Source organism: Lutra lutra, chromosome 1, assembly GCF_902655055.1.
Source record: "Lutra lutra chromosome 1, mLutLut1.2, whole genome shotgun sequence".
Lineage (NCBI taxonomy): Eukaryota > Metazoa > Chordata > Mammalia > Carnivora > Mustelidae > Lutra > Lutra lutra.
In genome coordinates, this window is record NC_062278.1 from 43,996,930 (window position 1) to 44,009,554 (window position 12,625).

The following is a 12,625-nucleotide window of genomic DNA, read 5'->3' on the forward strand; positions in this document are numbered from 1 at the left end:
ATAATTCCTGAATAAATTAATTAAACGACACAGACATTCTTGATAATCCTGGAAAAGTTATTTTCAGTCAATAGATAAAAACAATGTCTGTAATTCATGATCACGTAGGAAATTTTGCAAAAATATAGATGTTTCTATTCTCAGATAGATAAATTCAGTAAATAATGAAACGATCAAGGATTTTATAGAAATTAACAAGTTTCAAAAAAATCAGATTCTTTGAATTTTTTTGCTTTCTTCCTTCACTTAATGACTGTAACATCCAGATAATAGACCTTGGCATTTTCACTTTTATAATCTTACTATATAAGATTGTATGGATTAGATGTGTTAGGCAACAATTATTTCCTTAGATGAGCTATGCTAGATTTCAATGTTTACAGTACAATGTGTGTGTGGATATGTATTTATATAGATTCGTGTGAATAGATATGATTAGTCTCCTGATATGGAATAAGCAAAGTTTGTTGTCTCCCTGAAGGCTTCATTCTAATCTCATCTTTACCGGCAATACATTCTTATCAGACATTTCACAAAGTATTTAATTTATAATGCTACAAAAATACGTGAACATACTGCTTTGATTTGAGGACTCTAAAATCTAGATTATGCAAAATTTCCAACTTGATTGAAGACCATTTTAATTAAACTGCACTTATAGCTTTAAGCCATAATTTCTATAATTTAGATTTTCTTTATAACCAGTACATAGATACATAGGTGCCCATAATTCTAATAGTTAGTGAAATTATGACCAAAAAAAGCAATATCTTAGTAAAAATAGAAATGACTTGACTCAGTGACTGAAAAGATTTCTGTCCGGTACAAGCTGTGTGTACCAATGTACAAGTTTTTTTAAAAATATAGTTTATTTACTATATACTCATTTTCTCTGTTTATTAGGTACTGTTTAAAAAACTAGAGATATTAGGAGTAAATAAGGCTGATGTAGTACCTATCCTCATGGGACTTAGATTCCAGTATTTAACACAGTTGTTAAACAAATATTTATTTATAATTATGATACATACTATGCAGGAAAAGATCAGAGTAACCATTCAGGAAATTTCCAATAAAAGAATCATATAATATGTCATCTTTTGTAACTGGTTTTCTTTTACTTAGCATAATGTTTCCAAGGTTTATCCATTTTTTTTCTAAAGATTTTATTCATTTGTCAGAGATCACAAGTAGGCAGAGAGGCAGGTAGAGAGAGAGAGGAAGGGAAGCAGGCTCCCTGCTGAGCAGAGAGCCCAATGAAGGGCTTGATCCCAGGACCCTAAGATCATGACCTGAGCCGAAGGCAGAGCCTTTAACCCACTGAGCCACCCAGGCACCCCTATCCATGTTTTATCATCTATCTATACTTCCTTTTACTGACAAAAAACATCCCATTGTGTGGATGCATCATATTTTATTAATGGAATTCTTGCTGTGTCCTTTGATGGAACCATGCTATGGAATCCAAGCCATCCAGACCCATAGAGCCTAGAATTTCAGGGAAGAGAAGTAAAATTTTCTAAGTGAGTCCACTGGGCATGATGGAAACAGGGTCACTTTTACTTTACCCTGCAGTTCTTGAACCAAATTCTACCTGTTAAGATACAACACATATAATTGTCATTGATTTAGGGTATATACCATGTTTTGGGGGATGTTCTCTTTCCTCTCAGGGTCTTCGCTCCAAGATTGCAGCTCAAAAACTGTTTATCACTTTGTAAACTGGCAGCTTCTAAGCAGTATGATATGTGAGAGGACTAATGGATCCCATGGTTATGTACCCAATACTGAACCTCATTTGCTCCAAAGCAGATCATTCTGTCCAATGAAATATGCAGGATTCTATGTTGGTGACTCAAACACTGTAAGCCTTTGAAAAGTGGTATTGGTTGAAGCCCTGTGGAAAGAATAAAGAAATTCATATTCAGAATATTGGTTGGTATTTGTCAAGATGATTATTTTCCCTTTCAAGGTAGATGTGTTCAATGATAATCAACCTGTCGCCAACTCACTAGTTGGTCTTCTTAAGTGATGCTGCTCTTGTTAGTCTACACTGTGAGAATTTCAGTCACTTGGTGACAGCAGTGCCTGCGTTGGCATTGGTAAGTGAGAATTTGTGAGATTGAATCTATTTACAGACTCCATTTTTGCCACCATGGGCCATTGTACTGGTGTTGAGGTGGATCATGACAGTGTTTGGCTATTATCAACTACCCATTATGATGTACTTGGCTGTATGGTAAATTTTCAATGGCTGATGCTTTGTAGAAGCTACTAATATGACACAAAGATTTTCACACTTTTTGTTCTGTATAATCTATTTACATGCCTCTTTCCCAAAATTTCTTATTTTCAATTTTCCAGTTATTATTCATTCACATCACTGATCAACCAAACCATTTGCCACTGCCCATTAATTGCTCTCTATTCTTGCTTCATCTCTCTTTTCTTTCCACACAAAGTGAATGAATGAACAGGTGCCTAGCATTTGGGAAACTTTTTTTTTTTTTTTTTTTTTTTCCCCTCACTGCTGCTTTTCAGGCCACTGGAGTGTTGAAGAAATTTTGTATTGCCCTCACATCTGAGCTATTTTGTGAACCAAGTCAGCCTTTTTTCTTCTCCTACAGTTGGTCATTAAGGATACCCCCTTCCTGACTTGTGTCCATAAGCATGAGTTAAGGATAAATGAGTTGAGGGGGGAGATGATGCCATGGTCTCTGAGTCATCTGCTTAGGCATCTTACTTGTTCTTCTGATCCTGTTTATGTCTGATCCCAGATTGTACCATTCTATCTTATGATAAACTGCTGTTGACCTCACATAAGTTTATTACTTTGTATATCTAACCACTCAGATTTTGAAGAATAGTTCTAACTGTGTGGTCCCTGTATGTCCCAAAGTCAGGTTCTCCATTACCAAGACCCACTAGGAATCCAAGACCTATAATTTGAATGTTATATTTACTGCTGGAAAGGTCATGGTCATGCAGGTGACTTATTAGGAAGTACTTTTGGGAATAATACAAAAGATGGAACAAAGCAATATTGGACAAAGAGAATTTAAACTGTGTTGAAGAAGAGTGACCTCAGCTAAGCTCTTAGGGATCTCTGAGGCTGAGGTTTTTCAGAGATATTCCAAAATGAGATAAGGGCTTTGGTCTTTATATCCATGTGTTTACCATTATTGGAAGCTGACTTCCCAGGAAGGGCTTTGCCCTTAGACAAAGCAAACATGGGAACTGACTCAGTTATGGAAGCTGGGAAAATGATCTGCATACTCAGGGAGAGATCAGGGTGGTGCACCAAAATTTTTGAGACCTGTCCCACTCCTAAATAGACATTTTTTTTTAGAACACAGATGAAGACTAAACATTACTGTCCATTTTGGTATTTTTCTCTTCTTTCTATTGCCTTTTTAAAAGTTCTGTGCATGCTATAAACCTATGTAAATATTTCAGTAGTTGCACCTTTCAAATATCCAAACTTCTGACCGTTCTTACCAAGAATTGTTTTCAAGAGAAATCAGTAAAGGGATAGAGGAACCAAGACAAGCAAGGGGAAGAATTTCTGTGAGATGGGTTCAGACAGAGTTCCACAGAGGGTTGTTTCTCCTGATCTTGGAGGATGAATCTGGTGTAAATCACACTTCAGATGCTGGAATTCTACTTCCAAAGTTCCACATCATGCAGTCATTTGTTAACTGGGTTGTAAACTCCAGGTTTCCAGGCCTGTGCTGTGAAGACAAACAGGCCCAGCAACCTCTGCACAGCACACAGAAGAGAATCGGAGATGCGGGCCCAAGAGGCAAACACACAACAAAAAAGAAGACAGCACATTGAAAAAGTAAAAAAGTACAGACAGAAGGGAATATGGAATAAATACCAACAGTGTTGGCTATCAGGAGTGCTGTGGAACATCCATTTCAAGAGTAATGATTTAGGGGTGCCTGGGTGGCTCAGTTAGTTAAGCATCTGACTTTGGCTCAGGTCATGGCCTACGGATCCTGGGATCGAGCCCCATCTCGGGCTCACTGCTCAGCAGAGAATCTGCTTCTCCCTCTCCCTCTGCCCTAACTCCCATTTGTGCTCTCTCTCTCAAATAAATAAGTAAAATCCTTAAAAAATAATGATTTATAATCTAAACTACTTCATTTATCTATTTTTAAAATTTTATGGTTCTTGTTTGTTGGTTGGTTTACTCTTTAACACTCGGAGGTATTAAAATATTCAATATCCCTATTTTTATCCATTAGGTAGGGTGATGCCTCCTCTTTTTGCTTAGAATGTTTTACTTTCACTTTCTTCCAGGTTGATGCAGAAAATTAATGTTATTTTTGTATTAATCTAATTTATTGATTTTGGAAATTGTAGAACACCTCCAAGATATTTCAAGTATCAAAATGTCAAGTAAAGGCCTGAACTATTTGGAAACATTTCAGTTTTTTTGTGGAATAGATAAGATGCCAAGAGCTTGCAAAAGAAGATAAGACCTTGGAGAATAATCACCTCTAATTACGGGAGAGTGTTACATTCATAGGCTGATTCCTTCCATATCTCTTGCTAATATCTCTTCTGCCTGACTTAGGATTTCTCTTGTTATAATACTTACAAGAGAGCAGGAATTCAAATAAGGCAGTGAAATGCCAAAATGACAGTAAAGGGGTGTGTGTGTATGTGAGTGTGTGTGAGTGTGAGTCTGTGTGAGATTTATATGCATTTCAAGTCCAAAGCTAGTTCTTTGAACCAGGTTGGAGATCTTATAGTCTCGTCTCCATTAAATAGCAAACATCAAGGCATAAATAAAATATTCTATTCTATGATTTTAAAGTCGAATTAAATCCATCTTCTTTTTGGTATTTTATAATCCCAAAAGTCCATTGGGGCTCAAAGATATGGAGTGGTTCTGATCCTTTAATCAGTATTTCTAAGGAATAACTTCCTTTTAAAGCCTTTTGGCTAAATGACCATATTTATGGCCATTTCTCAGGATCATTTTCCACTTTTTGCCTATATCATACAATTGTTATTTAACAAATTGATAATCTACATTAAACAACCTATTCATGCAATGCATATATACATATTCAGTGTATTAGTATGCTGTGTTTCTTTCTGATAATTTTCTGAAGGGCATATATTAACATATAGTTCTTTCAGTTAAAGTCTTCAATAGGTTTTCATTGCTTTCAGGAAAACTGACAGCCTTCTTCCATAGCATAAACAGTTTTTTTGCCACCCAGGCTTTGCCTAGTTCTCCACCTTCTTTTGTACTTTTCCCTCTGTGGCCCAAACATCAGCTACATCAAGCACATTCTCACAATTTTCTGGATGGATTGTACTTTCTCCTATATGTATTACATACACACACACACACACACACACACACACATGCACACATATATATAACATAAATAAAATACACAAAAATATATATTATGTGTATATACACATAATATATATATTATAAGTATGTAAGTATACAAATGCATACATATTTTAATTTTAACTTGCCAGGTTCATTACTGTACTGAGTCAGGAGAGGGAGAAGCAGACTCCCCTCTGAGCAAGGAGCCTGAAGCAGGACTTGATTCCGGATCCTGGGACATGACCTGAGCAGTAGGCAGATGCTTAACTGAATAAGCCACCCAGGGGCCCCAAACTCCTGTTTTTCAGACCTTATCTCATGTCCAGAACATTTTCAAAGCTTCCTTTGCCTGTTTCCTTCCAGGATGAGTTGAGAGATCTCTTCCATTCTTCTGCATGTAAACAATATTGCACCTGTTCCACTGGATTGAAATTGTTGGTTTACTTGTGTTTCTGTCCCATCATAATTTGTCAAAAGTATTTTACCAAACATATATCACGTCCCAGTCCCTGTGCTTGTGGTACAAAGATGAATGAAATAATCTCTGGTCTTTAGGAGCTCCAAAAGAATTACTATTATATTATAACATAAATACAAGCGAGATGTGAAAAAGAACCATAAGAACATATATGACTAATGATTTGGGAGGAAGGGGCAGTTTGAAAAGCCGATGGATGAAGGGTGACATTCAAGCTGCACATGGAATAATGAGGACTTTTTTTGGACTGAGTTCGGGAGTGAAGAGAGTATTCTATACACGAAACAGAACAGTCGAGGAAAATCAGTATGACATTTGGTAGTGTTTCTAGAACAAATAATAATTTGAGTCAATGAAGAAACTAAATCTATGTGAAATGAACAAGGTTTCTTGTTGTTTCATTATTTCCCTTTCTTTTATAATGTTCATAAATGTACTGTTTTGAAATAGGACATCATTTTTCGTAGTATTATCAGGTAATTGAGAAAAAAATGGAATGCATTAATACAGCCGCTATATGACCATTCAGAAATAACCCTGGCTACGTTTGGTGAACATTTCTGTATGCTTCCTTGTGGTGTATGGGGTTGGGGCAGAGGTGAGAAGGGTAAAAGGGAAAGAGAGGGTGTTTTATAAGAATGGGATCATGATATTTAAGACATTTACAATAGAGAAATATTAAATTTACTTTATACAAAAGAAATGTGAAGCATCACTGTTTAGGTAACTTATTTACTTATATATTTTTACTGTGATATGCAGTACGTTCAACAATGTCTTCTTAAGATTAAGTAAAAAAATGATTATTTATAAAGGGAACAGAGTCTTATTTTTAAAAAACAATTTCAGTAAATGACAGTAGAGATCAACTCCCTACCACAAACTTCTAGTCAATTAACAGTTTTATATTTTCTTGCACACCATAGGCAGTCAACTTTATTTTTGCTTTTATTAGATTTATTTTGTTAGTTATTTCATTAAGATTCTATTCTAAAGTAAATTTCTCCATTGCTGTGATTTATGTATTCATTTATTGTTATGCTGGATTTTGTAGCTATTTCCTTATCTCGGGGAATTTTGACCTCTGTTATTGTAGAGGAGTCTGCAGCCAGCTTAATGCATAATCCCCCCCCAATAAGTAGCTTGTGTTTTAGACCTGAATAAACTAAGTATTTTTTCTTTACTCTAAATTATATAACAATATAAAAATAAAAAATAAAATTATATAACAATATAAAATCATATAACAATATGAATCAAAGCCATTAATATGGCTTTGAGTTTGATCATTTTATATCATTGTTTGTAGCTGAGTTCAGTGGGAATCAGAAGTGTATCTATGCTGGGTAACAATAAAACCTCTTTCCTTCTCTGTACTTTTCAAATTTTATTATACAAGGTAGAAGTCTTTTCCTTGTTTGGTGCTGCTGGTGACTTTTGGCCACAAAAAAAGCCTCTATGTTTTCCAACACACTGGGTGTTAGATAAGGGTCTGTGATCAGGGGTGCCTGGGTGGCTCAGTCAGTTAAGTGAGGGAGCCCACTTCTCCCTCTCCATCTGCCCCTCCCCCTTGATCATGCTCTCTCTCTCAAATAAATAAATAAAAGATTTTTTAAAAGTCTGTGATTATAGTTCACATTGCCATCAATATCTAAAAGACCACTAGTTTGAGTAACAAATGACTCTTTTTCTTTCCCTGCCATGTTTTTAGCATCTAGAACAGTGCTGGGTTAGACCAAGATTTAATTAATTAATTAATTAATTAATTTTTAAAAAAAGATTTCATTTATTTATTTGACAGACAGAGATCATTAGTAGGCAGAGAGGCAGGCAGAGAGAGAGAGAGAGAGAGAGAGAGAGAGAGGAAGCAGGCTCCCCACAGAGCAGGGAGCCCGATGTGGGGCTCCATACCGTGCTCCATCCCAGGATCCTGGGACCACGACCCAAGCCAAAGGCAGAAGCTTTAACCCACTAAGCCACCCAGGCACCCCAGACCAAGAATTTATTAAATATTTGTTGAATAAAGAAAAAATAAATGAGCAAGTTGATATTAGATTATGAGGTAAGAATCACCTATTGGAAATATTTTATTGCAAAATTTTCACAATGGTATTATTTGCCTCATTTTGAATCTTCCAGGTTTTATTTTACTTTCCTTCATTTCACTACTATATTGAGGAGTTGTCAAACTATTCTTTTCCCTGCATTTTCATCTTGAATATGTTTATAAGGCTAAAAAATTTTTTTTAATAATTCTCAAGTAAGTTTTCTTTTCCCTTTATTCAAAAAGATATTTTAAAAGTTATAAGACTTTTGTCTAAGGTCTAACATTAAAGAGCTTGGAGTTCATCACTCCCATTTTTTACAAAAAGAACAAGCTACACGCATTGAAAATTAGTCACTTTACTTGGATTTGTCAAAGAACCGATGTCAGGGCAAACCACCACCCAAAATCTGGAAAGGCCTTAAGATATGGCACCTAAGATCTGCTTACTTAAAAGAGAAGTCACTAAAGCCATAATCTGAAGACACAAGAGGAAAAACAAAAAGCAAAACAAAATCAACTTTGTCTAAAGAACAATGATAAAAATTATGCCAAGCTTTTTGTCAAAAATCATGCAAGTCAATAGAGAATGGACTGAGGTATTGAAGAAGGTGCAACAAATTAGAATTGTGTGCATCCAGCAAAATTATTGGTAAAAATAAAGGAGAAATAGGGTTTTTCAGAAAAACAAAAACTGGGGAGATTTGTTGACTTTTCTTCCAAGAAATGTTAAATGAATTTCTTCAAGCATAAGAAAAATAATAGAAGCAAGAAACTTGGATTTACATAAAGGTAGGAAGAGTGTAGGAATATAATAAATAAAAATAAAATACTATTTTATTTTTTTATTCTTTTTTAAAGTGTTTATTTATTTATTTATTATTTACGATTTTATTTATTTATTTATTTATTTATTTATTTATTTTTTAAAAGATATTATTTATTTATTTGACAGAGAGATCACAAGCAGGAAGAGAGGCAGGCAGAGAGAGAGGAGGAAGCAGGCTCCCTGCTGAGCAGAGAGCCCGATGCGGGGCTCGATCCCAGGACTCTGAGACCATGACCTGAGCCGAAGGCAGCAGCTTAACCCACTGAGCCACCCAGGCGCCCCTGATTTTATTTATTTATTTGAGAGAGAGTGTGAGAGATCACGAGGAGGGAGAGGTAGAGGAATAAGCAGACTTCCCCCTGAACAGGGAGCCCGATGTGGGGATTGATCACAGGACCTTGGGATTATGTCCTGAGGTAGGCAGACCCTCAACTGACTGAGCCACCCAGGCACCTTCTTATTCTTTTTTTTTTTTTTTTTTTTAAAGATTTATTTAGAGAGAGGGATAGAGCAGGAGCAGGAGGAGCAGAGGAAGAGGGAGAGGGAGTCTCAACCAGCCTCTGTGCTCAGCACAGAGCCCCACGATGGCCTGGATCTCACAACCCTGAAATCACAAACTGAGCCAAAACCAAGAATCTGATGCTTAATCAAATACACCATCCAGGCCCCCCTATTTTTCTTATTCTTAATTGAACTAAAAGATAACTGTATCTTTAAAGCAATAATAATAACAACATTTCTAAATTTGGTAACTTACTAATGTTTTTGACTATCTCATTAAACTTCATCACCATTTTAGGATTTTAGAACCACTTAATTTTAGAGATAAATACTGGAAGAATCTTGGCGATGGAGAGTACAAGTGATAAGGAAAAGGATTGCATTTTTATTTCATATAATTGCATAAAGAGAATCTGAAATGTGTGGCTGGAGGTGAACAGTACACTTACATGTTAGTTGAAAAACACAGTGGAAGGAAATAATCTTCTAAAACTAGCATTTTCTCTGCTTAATTCTTTATTATAACAGATGCTTCATATTCTCTTTTCAGTTTAATGAGCAAGGAAATGCAAATTCTGAATCTTTAGTCAAATTCATGGCATCGCTGAGCAGGAGTTCACTCTGTTAATAAGAGTAGTCTTTTTATGATTCATATCTATGGCAACCACTAATGCCTGGTTCTTACAAGGAGGCAAGTGGTAAGTGAGAGAAGAAATAATGACTTTGTAAAAATAAACTTTTAATTTTATAATAATTGTTTTATCTACAGAAAAAAAATGAAAGTAGTAGAGAGTTGCCATATAGACCAAACCCAATTTGAAAATTCTGGCAGTTTTTTGCTTTATAGGTTATATTGTATATTATATCAAAAACTATTAAATACTTTTAGCAACTTGTTTCTTTTGACATAAAGTTTCCCTCACTAGGTTAAGGCATTTGTCTTAGATTCTATTTTATCTTATTTTCTTGGAGTTAAACCAGCTATCTTTTAACAAGATTTTGCCTATTTTTAAGCCCTTAATTTTTATTATTTTAATATAACTTTATTTTCTACCTTTTGTAACAAACACACTGCTGGATTTTACAAAATTTTAATTTCTATTTTGTAATGTTGAGTTAAATCTATTTGTATTTATTAATAACCTTCATATTTGGACTCATGTCCATCTGGGGAGAGCATTCTTTGTCCAACCATGTAAAGAATAGAAAATCTCTTAGTTCTAGCACAAAATATTCTCTACTAAGTGAAAAAAAGCAACATAATATTGATAATCTGCAATTTGATTAGAAACACACATATGCATACACACACATATATATACACAGAAAGTATTTCTGGAAAAATATATGAGAAACTGATAAAAGTTTTTAATATGACAGAAGAGATGTGGGTGGATATATGATATATATATGCACATATATATACATATATATGTGTATATATATTTACTTGTTTTCTGGTTAGTACTGTTGCTAATATTTGGTTTGTAAGATATCTTTATTGACTTTATCTTCTTTAATAAACTTAAATTTTGGTTTGCAAACTTTTGCTAGAGAGGATGTTCTTATCTTTCCTTATAGTTTTAGTTTTTTTCTCCCTAATACCTCAGGTAAGGGGGAATAACTTTTATGTCATTTAAACTTTGTACCATATAGATGTAATACTATTTAAAACATTAGATAAATGAAGACAGATGTGCCATGTGGCAGAATGCAAACTTGAAATTGAAAAAAGAAAAAAAAAAGGCATAGTTCTAGAAAGATAGAACCATATTTTGCATATTTGAATTTGTGCCTGAGGTTCTTATTAGCCAAACAGCTCTTTTTGTTTTATCATTATTATTTCAAGAAGGAGGAGAAAGGTAATGAATTAACAACAACAACAACAACAACAAAATATTGTCCCGGGAGTTGAGATAGTGAGTTTAAGTCCCAGGGATCTCATGGATCAACTATTTGACCAAGGCAAGGTCTGAATTGACTCAACTAGAAATTGGAGTGATTGCTTTAAGTAATGTCTCAAGACCTTCCTAGCCTGAACTCATTTTTATAACACAATAGCCCCAACTCAAGTGTAAAAGTGTTTTAAAAATGACCTGAATATGTGAAATCGTGATGGTAACTCTTTCTTATAATCAACTAATATTAAATTTATGGAGCCTGAGTTCCTTTGGTAGGGCTTTTGCTTTGATTTTATATTATATTAGTGTTACTGTAACTCAGTGATTATGCAAGTTATGAAACATAATTTGGATATCAAAGGGAATAGAGACCTCTTAATTACCATTTTTAAATGAGCTTCAGAAATAATTTTGAGAGAAGTATGACCTTTTTTAAAAAAAATTGTACTATCTGAAAATAATTAGACACAAGTGTTCTCTCACTTTTTAGAATTTAGTTACGTTCTCTGCTCATTTGGTTTAGATGCTTGTTCCTTTCTCAGGGCTACTGTAACAAAGTATCACAAATTTTGGGCTGGCTTAAGCTGAAAGAAATATTTATTATCTCCCAGTTCTAGAGGCTACACATCTAAACAGCCAGGCTCCTACTGAAATCTGTAGAAAAAACTCTTTCCTTGCCTCTCACAGCCTTCCTAAGATGGCGGCCAGTGCCTGACATTTGGTGGTTTGTAGCTGCCTCATTCCAGTCTCTGCCTCTGTCACCACAGGGTGTTCTTCCCCTCTGTTTCTTCTCTCTTCTTATAAAGACACAGATTGCATTGCTTTAAGAGCCCACCGTCCACCAATGCAACCTTACCTTACCTCAGCTAATTACATCTGCAGTTACCCCATTTCTAAATAATGTCACATTCTGATATATTTGGGGGTGAGGATTCAGCATATGTTTTGGGGGATGCAATTTGACTCCTAATAATAATGCAAGGCAGATTAAATATGCATAGAAATACAGGCACAAATAAGTATAAAATCATATTTTAAGTGTAACAAGCAGAGTTGTTGCCATTGATTGATGCAAGGGGATGGTAATGGCAGCTCAGCCTTACTTCAAAATTAAGTAAACAAGTAGTAAGTCTGGAAAAAAGTGAAGAAATTATTTCTAGACGACTAAGCATCATATCACAATTCTTCCCAGGAAACAGATACATATTAAGCTCTTACTTGACTTACAGAAAATAATAGGACACCGTTTGGTATTCTTATTTTTTTTTTTCAGCGGGATACATATGGTGTATTCATGTAGCTTTCTGCCATTTCATGGAAAGGATGGCACCTGTGACATTCAGACAATAAGAGTCAGGCCCTCATTAGGGCATGCTGTTTGCTGCTGCCCAGGGCTCAGTTGATGACCATGTGAATGATTCACTGGCATCCTGTTAGTAATTTCTGATCAACATGTGGTCCCTGACTATTTTAATACATACCACCAGAATGCATTAACTTCCAAAGCAAT